The sequence below is a fragment of the Hirundo rustica genome, chromosome 1, assembly GCF_015227805.2.
Source record: "Hirundo rustica isolate bHirRus1 chromosome 1, bHirRus1.pri.v3, whole genome shotgun sequence".
NCBI classification, from domain to species: Eukaryota; Metazoa; Chordata; class Aves; order Passeriformes; family Hirundinidae; genus Hirundo; species Hirundo rustica.
Window position 1 is genome coordinate 43,404,349 of NC_053450.1, and position 13,546 is coordinate 43,417,894.

Here is a 13,546-nt window from a genome sequence, read left to right on the forward strand (position 1 = left end):
CGGGAGTTTTACAGTCCCATTAATTGCACCTTCCAGGCTCAGGAGCAGCATTCAAACCCTGCCATATCTGCCCTGTTTTAACTGCCTACCACATTTTCCTTCACCCCTGTTCAGGTCTGCAGAGCTCTGTCTCCTCCCTTTACCCGCAGCCTCTGCCCTGCTGTTTGCAGACCTCCCGATGGAGTCGGTGAGGAGGGATGCTGGTGAATCAGAGAGCTAGTGCTGGAAAATGGTCACAGCAGATGGAACAAAACCGGTTTAGTTGGCAACTCTTAGTGCAGGCATTCAGGGGAGTGTTCATGAATAAAGAGAATAACTCTGTCCTGGAATTAAAAAATGTTAAAGCGCCCATATGTAAGATGCCATCTCCACATGGGTGTGTGAGAGAGGCAAAGGGACAGGAGGAGCTGAGATTTCTTAGTAACAATGTTGGGTTGGAATTTTCAATGAAAAATGAGCCAAGGAGAGTGGATTTTTAAAAACTAAGTGTTTTAAGGTTAAAAAATGTTGACTTTACTTTAAAAACCATGAAATAGGGTATAGCAGTGTGCAAACAAACTTAGTGCTGATGTATCCATCACATATATACACACATAGTGGGAGACAGGATTACAAATTCAGTGCTACCACATGAGCAAAGGCCAGACTTGCAGTTCAAAAGTCCAAATCTTTCCCATGATCAGAAATAAAACCTCAGAGTTTTATTTTCATGCTTCTGTGAACCTTTGCTGAGAAGACTGAGGTGGTACTGAACTTGTTTCTTTGTGCTTACCCTGAGTCTCTTGTCAGTGAAGCTGCACTGGATTCGGTCACGATGCAGGGACTGCTGCTCAGAGGCTCCAGCCCTGATTCTCTTTGGATGTACCGAGTGCTGTTTCTGTGGCTACACAGCTATGTGATCAGTGGGAAATAAGCTGGAAGGTTAGGGCTAAATTGACCTTTTAGGCATCAATACAGCACGATGGGACTATTTCTGATCTCATTATGGAGAAACTTTCTTTCCCTATCCTCTGGGGTGATCACCATTGCTCTTGTTCAGCTCTAGACTGAAAGGAGACAGGATTTGGGGCGACTACACAGAGAGACTGCAGGTAGAGAGGGCTTCCCATGAACACAGGCCCCTGGAGGAAGAAGGCTAGTGCCAGTGCTGGATGAAGGTGGAAGTTAATGATTCAAATTTCATTTTAGACTATAGAAATAAATTAAAATTGGCTGAAGCTGAACTGTGAATTTGTCTGCTGTTGAAAGGAGGCAACTAGCAGCTGTTAGCTTTGGTCTGAAGGAAGTTATTTGGGTCCCAATCTTCCCCAGTTATGCAGGATACACCTGTTGAGAGTTTGCTGGTAAAAGAGGAACAAAATAAGCAGGGTGTATAAATGAGGTAGACGTGGAGAAAGAGCATGAGACATTGTGGCAGGAAACACACTCTCCAGGAGGGAGGATCATACCAGATTCTGCAGCCTCCCATGCATTGCAGAGCATCACAGGCATCTTCTGTTCCTTGTTGAGTAGGTTGACTGGTCAACACAGTCTCCAAAATTAGTAGAGCTTTACAGGATGCAAAAGATGCTTTTGCCTTGTACATGTCATTTTAAACCTGCAGCCTCTCTGACTTTAGAAAACTCAGGCAGTGTTAGTTTCCATTGTCCTGCAAGAGCACTGAAAGTGATCCTGCAGCTTGCTTAAATTACCCTTTTGTGCTCTTTACATAGATGAGTCCCAAAACTTTACAATTCCACTAGCAAGGTATTTTTTAAGGGTTTATGAACATACAATATCCAGGTAGGCATTGTCATTATACAGGAAAGAAATGCCATAGGTTATGGTATTGAGCATTTTTTCAGATGCGCATGGATTTTCTTAGCAGTGATCAACTTTGTCACAGCCAGTTGTCCAGGCTTCTAACTGCTTATTCAATAACTCTGCAAGCTGCAAAACTTGACAGTTACTGTGTGCATCTGCAGGGATTACAGCCTAGTTGTTGAAATTGAAATAGGGTGTTTGAAACATTTCCTTGTATATGTGGATACTCTTCAACTTAAGGGGCTATCTGTAGCAAAGAGTTTACTTAATAAAACTGATCTATGTTATAGTTAACCTCAAGCAGAGACTTTTTCCAGAAGCAAATATTCTGTATAGACTTGGAAGGACAACATTTATCAAATAACCTACTTCTGCCTAGGATGAAACTCATTCAACCTTTTTTAGCTGAGAGTCTGTAATTAAACTCCTTAGGGAAATGAGAGGTTTTACATTTTATATTGATAGTAAGGTCTGTGTGTCTGAAGGTTTTGTACATTTTGTTACCCCCGAGATTTTAATACAAGGTATGGATGCTACAACATTTTGACTGCACTTAGAGAAAATTAATGTGGTGAGATTACTTGCAGTTAAATGACTTACGAATCTAACTCACTGAATAACTTTTAAATGGGTATGACTTGTGATTGCTCTTTTTGCTGCCTCTGGACTTACAGATACCACTACTAAATTGCCAGGTGGAGCTTGTACAAAACTTTTGTTCAAGGCAGATCCAGAGCTGAAGTAGCTGCCACTAAATCATGACCTATCTGTAGGGTAAAGCAGCACTGTGCAGGTATATGGGAAATCACATTTAGGAATGGACTTTCACTACCCTGAGCTGATAGAAGATGACTAACAGGCAAGTCATTATGTAAGTAATTAGATACAAGAAGAGAAGAACAGCTAAGGTATGGCCAGAGGTTTCAGTGAACAAGAAAGAGGAGGACTATAAACATGTTTCACAAAACTCTATTTTTCAGTGTGTATCTTTTCTGATGTGGGTGATTTTTCTGGTTTAGGGCAAATTTTGGGAAGACACCTCTGAATAGTCACCCCAGGACATTGATAAATAAGTATATGTCCTGGGTTTACATTTTTCGGGTGATGAAATTGAAGAACAGTCAGAAATACAGAAATAAAAAAAGAAGGGATATTAAATTGCAGCACACCACTGGGACTTGCACAAATTCAAACCCACTAAAGAACTTAAGAATGAAGTAATTAAAATACAAATAAAATATACTATTTGCCACTATATATGGTGGTTATACAGCAGTATGGACAAAAATATACTGGGAAGGAAAAAATAAGGTAATAAAGATAGCTCATAGAAATAACATACTAGTGGACCATATGTCAACACTAGGAAAAAATAATCAGTAAGAGTCATTAAAAATTGTCTTAACCATAAATATGAACTGGACCTGGTTGGTGGAACTAGTTTAGGTTTTGTGGCCGTTAATGATCTTCTAACTTCTTGTGTTCAAGAATCTTTCAGAAATTTTCGGAGGAAAACTTTGTTTCTTGCTTCCTTCTGAAATGAAACCCATATGATACAGACTTTATTTAAGCAGGGCTACAGCCTTGGCTATGATGAAAAATTAAAACTGATGAAGAACTGGGAAACCATAGCACTACAGAGAGAGCTATACAATGCAGCCCAATGTGTGCACAGACACACACACACATATATATATATATATATGTATATATATATATACCTCAAACTCAGGGATGTGAAGGGTTTTTGAACACTAGATGGAAATGCAAATTAATTTGTTTAAGTCAAAGAAGGATTGGGAGGTAAAATAGAAATATTGTAGCAAAGAGGAGGAAAGGGGAGAAATCATGGCAGGCAGAATTCCCTACACACCATTGCCAGATAATTTACATTTTATGCTATCATGATATTAGCTTTTTGAGAGGAAAGGAAGAATTCAAGCTTTTCAATCACATCTAAAATTTATGGAATTAGTGTAATATCTCAAGGGAAATATTTAGGAATGGTTTCAAACAAATCAATAAATGTATCCAAAATGAGCATGGCAGGTGTAACAAAAATCAGCATTAGGAACAGTATAGAGAATAACATCGATAACTTATTATTCTTGTTAATTAAATGGTTTGTCCTTGCCTTTAATAGCATGCTTAGTATACTTATCTCTAAATGGTTGCAAGAGATGAAAGGTCCACAGAAGGTAACCAAGCTTATCAAAGAAAAAGAATACTTACATGAGAAGTAGTTTAAATGGTTATATCACCCAAAAAGATAAACATTAAGGAAAAAAAAATGCACAGCAGAAAACAGACCTGTAAAGAGGTAGAAAGAAAGTGAGAGAAATAGTGTGGTGTAAATACTGGTGAATGTCAGAGAAAATTCAGTTGCCAGCCTTTAAAATTCTATTTCACGTCGCACGGCTCTTTTGACAACCATCTCAGAAGGTAAATTCAAAGCTAGGCCATTTTTGTAAACCAAAGTGTTGGGAATGGAAAGTCTGCACTGATGTCCCTAGAGAAACCGTGACTGATTAATCCAAAATTTCTTCCAAGGATTTTACGGGAGCTCTGTGGCTCTCCTAAGGATGTAGCATGCTCTTTATGTCAGTTCAGCTTTGCTGGCTGGAGCAGAAGTGAGGACAAGGTCATGTTCATGCCCTTCCTGCTCTGTGCCACTGGGAGCGAGGGCACTGGTGTGATGGCATGAACTCGCTGCCTGGTGTCTTGCAGCATCTCCCCAGGTGTTGTCCGCAGAGCCTCTATCAGGGTTAGTCATATTCCAGCCTGTCCATTCAACACAAGGAAAGATTTGTGGGGCATCTTGAAATCCCAGCATCCTCCCATCCCCTTCCACTTTGTACTGAATTTTAGCACTGCTGGTGGTCTCAGCCTTCATGCTCTTGTTTCATGAATACCTTCATAAGTTTTAGGTATGTCATCTTATATTGGCTGATGCTATAGCGGTGGAAAATAAATCGGTCATTATTGCACAAGGCACAGCATTTTGTTTAGGAATTTGTTTATTTACTAATTATGGAGCTCTGAAACATCTTTTGCAGACTCCCTTGCAGACCAGTACTAGGTGGTTCATTGGCCAGTTGGACTGTAGCAGTTTCTGTGGCTCGTTGCTGTGGTGATATCACTAATCTGGAGGAAGGAGTGAAACAATCAAGTTTCTGATGTCCAGCACTACTGTGTGGACAAGTGCATGAGATTACTGTGATTTACACAGAACATTTGCAATGAGATACCTCTGGTTTACAATTTACTGCACTTGTGGTGAGAAGGATTGTGCTGCTTTCACCTCTGTATTTTTGTCTACCTGCGTCAGCTTTTTGAGTGTGTATTTGTCGAAACTATTACTAAACCCTTACTGTGGTGGTAAGAAAGGAAAAAAAAGAGCAGAATTGTTAGAGAATCAATGACAAATATGAGAGGAATTAGCTCATTCAAATGACAACAATTTCTGAAAGACTTTGCTTTTTGACCGATGGCATCAGGAATATGGCATATATATAATTAGATGACTTGTCCCATTGCATTTCTCAAGAAATGGCAGTGGAAAAGAAAAAAGGATGTAGCTCCTTCCTTCCTCCCTTAATCTAGACGTAGTCGTAGTTTCTCGATGACATTTTTTGATAACCCCTATCTTTTTATATTCTGAGGGTTCAGTAAAGCCCCCTGGCTATGGTTGCTGTAATACTGAAGTATTTAATTTGTACTGAGCAAACAGTCAGCATTCTTTTAATGAGTGCTATATTCAAATGCCAGCCAACCATCTAAAACCTGTAGTTCAGGCAGATCTCATCTATTTATCCCTTTTTGTCTCAATTTGGGCTTAGCCAACAAGGAAATGGATAGTAAATTCTGTATGAATACAGCAGCAAAACCCAGAATTCTTAAAAAGACATTTATTGTAAACTTCTTGCACATTAACCCTGTGGTTTTTTAGAAAACTTACACAAATCCTCTGCCACATCTTACTAATGTAGAAGGTCTCATTATCATTGTTTTGGTGTAACTGAGAGTTGAACTGGGCATATAGGGAGCTTTCATATAGTTAAATTTGCATCTAAGCAAATTATAAAGCAATATAAATAAAGCTAGCTTTGAAAGTGAAGAAAGTTAGTTAAAAGGAGACTACTTTCTTCTTTTTTAATTGCCTCTCTATATAGCCAATTTCAGTATTTTTCTCTTCATTCCAGTTTTGGCAAGATACATCAGACTTCTAGGAAACTAAAAATACTGGAAATGAAAATACTGTTTTACCTGTATTCCTAGTTGAGCCTTAAATTTTGAACTGGAACCAAAAGGACCACTTTCAAAAGCCGAGTATGAAAAAGCATTCCTAAATAGGAGAAAGCGGGTCAAATTTTATTAATAAGTAGAACATTTCAATTAATAGAATTTTAATGAACTATGCATTTTTCTGCTACTTATCATTGAACTTTAATGAATTTATAGGTAATTACAAGAATTCTTTTTTGATTAATTTAATTTTAATGGATGTAAAGTCAGGAAAATTTTCACATATACAGACTTCAAAAAATTAGAGAAATTTGCATTATCATTCTTGCTGTAATTTAAAAGCAGGCAAATAAGAAAATTACAATATAGATGATTAAGTGATAATATTTTAAAGTAAATTAGTATTTTGCCTAATGGAGCCAAAGAGTGAACCAACAGACCTACAAAAAAGCTGAAAAACTGTAGCTGAAGGAAGTTGGAAGGAGTTAAGCTGGTGACATTTGTGAGGCTTTGAAGGACCCTAAATCACGCTGGGTGAAATCCCCTCCTGGGGTAGGACCAGCAGAAGGTCAGTGAATAGTTTTAAAAAAAAAATTGGCACAAAGGTTATGTCCCTGTTTTGAAGACATAATGCAGCCCCTGGCTGATGTTTGAGTTTTGCAATGGTCAGTGCCCAAGGGAGGAGTCCACCCACAAACCACGGCCCTGGGCATTCAATGCCCAGATCAGTTGGTATCGGTTGACTGCGTAGCAATGACTGAACTCTCAATAGGATATATTTAGATAATATTTTCTCTGTGTGTGAAGAATAATTTATTTGTAGGTGCTATCTGTTTTTTCCAAGGTAAATTCAGATGTTGTAGAGACCCGTGCTTAACAAGCATATAGAGAAGTTTATAAAATGTGTAAAAATATCTAGAAAGGTTCAGCAAGGCCAAATTCAGTTCTAAAACAACACCACAGGCACTCTGCTCCCACCTCTTTAGTTATAATCTTCTGCAACATTGGAGTGCACTCATTGCAATGCACTGTGCAGACAGCACTCTGTTGTAGAAATCCCCAAGTTCTGATTGTTCAAGGAGGAATAAACCAAACCAGAGAATGAGTGAGATTTCAATCCTTTAAGCCATATGTATACTTAAATAAAAGAGTATCTCTCACCAGGTAAACACACCCCAACACATATATTCACCTTTAATTACACTGTTGTGGTTGTTTGTTTACTTGTTTTAAAGTAATCTCCCTTTTCCATGGATATTGCATTAGGACATCTACTATGAGGAGAATTCAGATCTCTTTCCTTTTTTCCTGTTTCTTTTAACTATATTTGCATTAGAGCAATCCTGCTTCTAATAAGAGGGGAAGGAAAGTAAGATGAGAGAACAAATTGAGTGAACTGTTAAAGCCAATCAAGTAAAAACAAACTTTGGCTTAATAGCTTCCTATGAGCTGATCCTTAAAACAAGAAAATCAGCCTTGGAAGGGATGAACACAGAGGAAAGTAAAATAAGCCTGGAGAACATGTATTACGTATTTCACATTAAGAATAAGAATAAGAATAAGAATAAGAATAAGAATAAGAATAAGAATAAGAATAAGAATGAAATAAAGCAGGCAAAAGAAGAGAGATGCTTTCTGTTAACTGGGTAATAACACTACTTTTGATCTTCAAAAGCAGTATTTAAGCAGTGAGGAATACCTGTCAGCTACCTAAAAGCAGAGAACAACCTTAATATTTTAACTGCATAACAAAACTGCCTGGAATATGTGTGGAAGATGAAACAATTTTTTTTTTTTTTTTCTTTTTTGGCAGGGGGACGCAAAGGGGGAAGGATTTTTTCAAGGAAATTTGATATCAGCAGAATTTTGGATAAATGTCTATTTCCAGCCATTTCTCCATTTATTACAAATTGCAGTCTATTAGTCAACAGTTAGTTCAATGAGTATCACAGCATGACGTAGCAAAAAGTAGCTAAGCAGAATGTTGCTAGATACTAAAAAGCTTTTAGGTACGCAGATATTGCACACAGTCACTAAGAGGTGCTAGATACATCTAGCACTTTGAATTTGGACACGTTTACCACCGTGTCATAGCCCCAAAATCTATCTGATGCCCACAGTGTGTTTTCCTCAATCCTTGTAATTTGTCTTCACTGCTGCGGTTTATTATTTACTAATAGGCAGAGGACAATTCCCCCCCACCCCCTTGTGCTGCCTTTATTTCCAGATCTCAAGGCCTGCTGTTTCTCATTTTGAATTCCAATCCAATGGCAGGTGCCAAGATTCAGATGTATGTTGTCTGTGGGCTGGAGGATCAGCCCGTTTATGTGGCATCAGTTGAACTGAACCACTCCCTGTGCTGGCTGCGTTTTAATATTTTTAATCTTGCTTTGGAAGGCATGCTATTTTGGTGAGAAACCAAATGCATTCAAAGCTGCACACAAGAGGAGATATACAAATGGGTTTCTAAATCTAGGCTTCTGTAAAATTAAAAAGCCAAACCAAACCAAAACAAAAAACCCCCACTCAAACGCATGCAACTGGAGAATCTATTAGGTCCAGTCCACCCACAACCATCTGGAACACTAAGTTATCTGTGGGATTTATCCAAACAAAACTTTGGACAAAACATGAGCAGAAATGAGGTGAAGAAGTTGAACTGAAGTAATTTTACATAAATCTTTTAAAATGTCCAAGGCCAAGAAGGCCAATTTAAAGAATTGCTGAATGATATTACCATAATAATGTGAAATAGACCATTTTAAAGGCAAAAACCTGTTCCCACTGAAGTCAATAGCAAAATCTCACTGACTACAATAGTAGTGGGATTGGTCTGCTAAGTAGCAAACCATGCTTTAAAAAAATCAATACTTCAATTTTACAAGGTAATATGGATAACAGTATAGTTGCCTATTATCAGAGCCCATAGTCTGTGGATTTTATCTCTCTAATAATGGCAAGGTTTAGCACCTATCTTATGAATCATTGAGAGGAAAGACATAAGCCATTTCAAAGCATTTCCCCTGCCCCAGCCGAGAAAGCTCTCCAGAGGCAGGACGCGTTGCGCCGAGCGTGCCTCCATCAGCGCTGTGCAGCAAGGATTACTCTGAAATGAATGGCTGCCTCGCTGGGAAAGAAAAAATAGCATTAATCGCTGTGGATCTCGGGGTAGCGTTTGATGCCCAGGGCTTCCATTCCAGCCCTTCGTACGTGCCAACCATAGGGAGAGATGCCCAGAAATGGGTCAGGTTTTCATCCCAAACCCCACAAAAAAACCAAACAAAACCAAACCAAACCAAAAAAATCAGGAGAGCTTTTTATTTTGTATTTTCCTTTTCACGCTTCAAGCACTGCCGCGTTGTGATCCAAAATAGAGCTCTACCCCATACGTTCATCTTTACGCCGAGGATATACATAGATCTTAACAGATCTAGAGATAGACTTTGGGGAAGGGAGTTAAGTCTCCCTCTCGGGCCGCACCAGGGCAGCCAGACCGCTGTGTGTTTATTCCCCGGAGTCCCCACCGGGGGTTGTCGGGGTCCCTCGGCGGCGGGGTTCGCCGTGTGCCGGGAGCGGGGTGTCCCCCCGCGCCCCGGGCGCGGCGGAGGCGCGGTGACCGTGACTCCATCGGACATAATGAGCGCGGCGGCTCGGCAGACATGTCCCTCACCCCTCCCCCTGCAGCCATATGGTGCCGTAAACAGCCGCGCTGGGACGGGGTTTTGTTGTCGTTGTGTGCGTGTCCCCCGCCCCTTCTCCCCGCGGGTGTCCCCGGGGCTCGGCCGGGGCTTCCCGGCGCCTCTCCCGGGGCGCACCCCGCCGGGGACGGGACGGGGAACGGGGGCGGCTGCGGAGGGACCATCTGCCGGGGCCACCCCTGGGGGACCGCGCCCCGGGGTCCCCCTGGGGAAGCAGCGCGGCCGCGACGCCAGCTGGGTGCGGGGGCTGCCCCGAGTGGGGGCACAGCCCTCTCCCCTCTCCCAGCCCGGTGCCAGCTCCATTAATTGATGCAGGGCTCGGGCTGGCATTGAGGGCACGGGGGAGGGGGAGCGGGGAGAGGGTGCGGCTGTGCCGCCATCGCCTCCCCCCGCCTGTTCCTATGGAAACAGCGCAATACCTCCGGGACACACACACACACACACACACACACACACACACACACACACACACACACACTCTCACTCACACTCACACACACACACACACACTCACACTCACACTCGCACTCCCGCCCCTCGCTCCCACTGGCGGGCGGGGGGGCCCGGCCGGGCCCGGCCACCGCGCCCTCGGCAGCGCCGTTCCCATGGCGACGGGCTGCGGCAGCACCTGTGCGGCCACGGCCGCCCCCTCGGCCCGCTCCCCCCGCGCTGCCGCATCCCGGGCGGAGCGGCTGTGCCAGCCCTCCAGGGAAAGGCACAGTGGTGGCTGGGGCGGGCGGGGATTCTGTGCCGCCGCCGGGGGCACGGCCAGCCCCTGCGCTGCCATCAGCCTGCGCCCAGTGCAGGCGGGGAACGCTGTGAGATACAGTAAAACATCTTCTCCGGAGTATTTTCAGTGCGCTGAATGCCCTGTGCCTGCCCGGCGTAGTGGTTGCTGCAGGCACGGGTGGCATTACGCTGGAGGTGGATGGGTGATAGAATGGCGGAATGTTAAGCGTTGGAAGGGAACCTAAAAATCATCTACTCCAAACGCCCCCTGCCATGGCCAGGGACACTTCCCACTAGACCGGGTTGCTCAAGGCCTTATCCAGGCTGGCCTTGAGAACTGCCAGGGTTGGGGAAACCCAGACTCCCTGGGCAACCTGTTCCCCCGTATGATCACCCTCACAGAAAAGAATTTCTTGCTAACACCTAACCTGAATTTCCCCTCTTTCCGTTTGTGCCCATTGCTCCTTGTCCTGTCACTACAGTTCCTGATGAGGAGTCTCTCTCCAGCTTCCCTGTAGGCCCCCTTCAGGTACTGTGAGGTGTCCATGCATCCTTCTCTTCTCCAGGCTGAGCAGCCCCAACTTTCTCAGCCTGTCTTTGTAAGGGAGGTGCTCCAGTCCTCCTACCAGCTTTGTGGCCCGCCTCTGAACTGCCTGGTGATGGCCTCCTCTGTCCGAGGAGCTGTGTGGGCAGCCATGGATGGCTTTCAGCACTAGCCAGCCCTGTTCCTGTGTTCCTGTGGATGGGCGCTGGTGTGTGTGTGCAGGGATACAGCTGGTACGTATCCCATCGAGGCTGTCCTGCACACCTGCAGGGCACTTGCACCACGGCTGTGCAGCCTGCAGACAGCACGGGCCTTGGGAGCTTGGAGTTTGACTGAAGGAAGCCCCTGATTTTGGAAACAAAGCCCCAAATCTAAGAAAATTCACTGTGATGCCACACAAGACCCTGCTGGCAGGGCTGTGCAGCATCACGACAGCTACAAGTACGTGCTGTAAATAGTGATGTGTCATGGTTGGTGTGACTTGAGGTGCAGGGAATGGAAATAAAACCTCGTGCCACTGTCACTGCTAGTGCTCACTGTTGCTTTCTGCTTTTGCCAGAACGCAGCACTAGAGACATGTCTTGTTACCAGCCCTGGTGCTCTCTTACCATGTGCAGGTGGCTGTATGGTGTGTAGTGCAGTATATAGCTACAGCTGTTGCTGAGAATAGTGTTGCTCCATTTTTGGCCCTCAAGGTATTACACTGGCTATTACAGGCAATAAAAACATTTGCACATGGTTGTGATAGGAAAACATGGACTTGGGCCCCTGATATGCAAATACTAGTATCATATATTTTGAAGCCAGGTCTGTCCCTCTGAGGAAGACTTGTGGTTCCCTTCTGCCATGTATCTGATGGGGCAGCCCAGAAACTGGGAAGAATGGGTAGATAGGAGGAATGTCTTTAGCCTCGAGTACTAGAAGAGGTTTCTCTTTTAGCCATAACAACAGAAAACTGTTTTTTTTTTATCAGCTTCACTAAATGTTGGATTGTGTGGCACAGAATGCAGCTGGAGGACTCCTTTTGTCTTTAATAGAATGCTTCTGCGACCTAAAAAGTTAGTAAAAATATCTGACCAATAGTAATATCACACATGAAAATAAAAATTTAATAATTTTATGAAAAACTAACCACTAAACTGTATCTCTGTCCTAAAGATGTCAATATCAAAAAAGATCAGGAAGCTTTCTTTTTCTTTATAGGTATTAAAGTAGTTCAAAAATGGAGTCTTATCAACTGTTATGATTTCATTGTGTGTCCCATGGTGTTTGTAATTTTTTTTTAAAAAATCCCATCTCTAGTCAAATGCTCATGAAAATTTTACTTTTGTATTTAAAAACCCCTCATACAAAAATCCTTTAGCAACCCCCACAGCTGTATAGAAAATATCGTTTTAGCAACAGCTCCCTGTCAATTCTCAAAATCTCTCAATAACCATGGATATTTCATTATCAGCCTTTTGATTGATGAGTATATAAAGTGTGGGTAGTTAGTGTGGTTCTAGAGACTGTTGATTTATTAATGAATGGTCTTGCAGGCTCATGTTTGAGAACTTCTGCTTTAAACTCTGCAAATGTCCCAAGTGGACCCTGTAGACTTAGAAACCAGGAAATAAAAAAAAGCAGGGTTTTTTTTCCTAAATAGTAAGATTTTTCAGGGCAATTTAGTGATTTTCCATACCCTATTTCATTAATTCAAATATCAGTTAAGTAATTATCCTTAAAACAAAGTGAGGGAATGAAGGATATAATTTGAGCAGACTCCTTTCAACATAATGCCTACTAAGCTCTTTGAAAAGAATTCCGAAGGTGCTCAAAATAACAAAACCAGACAAATTTAATTATAGAGATAGGAACACTGAATACATCTTAGATTATGTAAAGCTCAGCCTTGTAATGGGGGAGTCTAGAAGCCTCAGTTTCTGAAGTTTACAAATCAGATTTTAAAAGCTTAACCTACAGAACACTGTGTGAGTATGCTGCACCATAAACAAGATCTAGAGGAGACCATTCTCATAAACTTGCTGAAGACTTTCCCAGGTCCCGTCTCACTGGGAGACATTCCCTCTGCTGCAGTACAGCAGCACAGGGGGACCAAATGTGAAAGCAACATCAATGCCGTTATTTTTTGGCCTCTTAATAGTAATAGGTTGACTTTTGTGGGACCGAGAATGCAAAATAAATTGCTACAGTAACTACAGCATCCATAACTCACAAGGATAATTTAGAGAATTGATATAGGCTTGGGTTGTACGTGGCATCAGTGGAGCTGATCACAGTCATCACTCCCAGTTTGACCAGCAGGTTGAGGGAGGTGACTCCACCCCTCTGCTCTGCTCCCATGAGACCCCACCTGGAAGGCTGTGTCCAGGACTGCAGTCCACGGCACAGAGAAGACGTGGATCTCTGGAGTGGGTCCAGAGGAGAGACACGAAGATGACTGTGGGGCTGGAGCACCTTTCCTACAAAGACAGGTTGAGAGAGTTGGCGCTGTTCAGTCTGGAGAAGAGAAAGCTCCAGGGAGAGC

The 13,546-nt window shown here is 42.7% G+C and overlaps 1 protein-coding gene across 5 annotated transcripts in view; it reads left to right on the forward strand.

Annotated features, from left to right (window-relative positions):
- The window catches only part of NOL4 (nucleolar protein 4), a 190,692-nt gene that overhangs the window by 6,183 nt on the left and 170,963 nt on the right, over positions 1-13,546 (forward strand). The window lies entirely within an intron of this gene.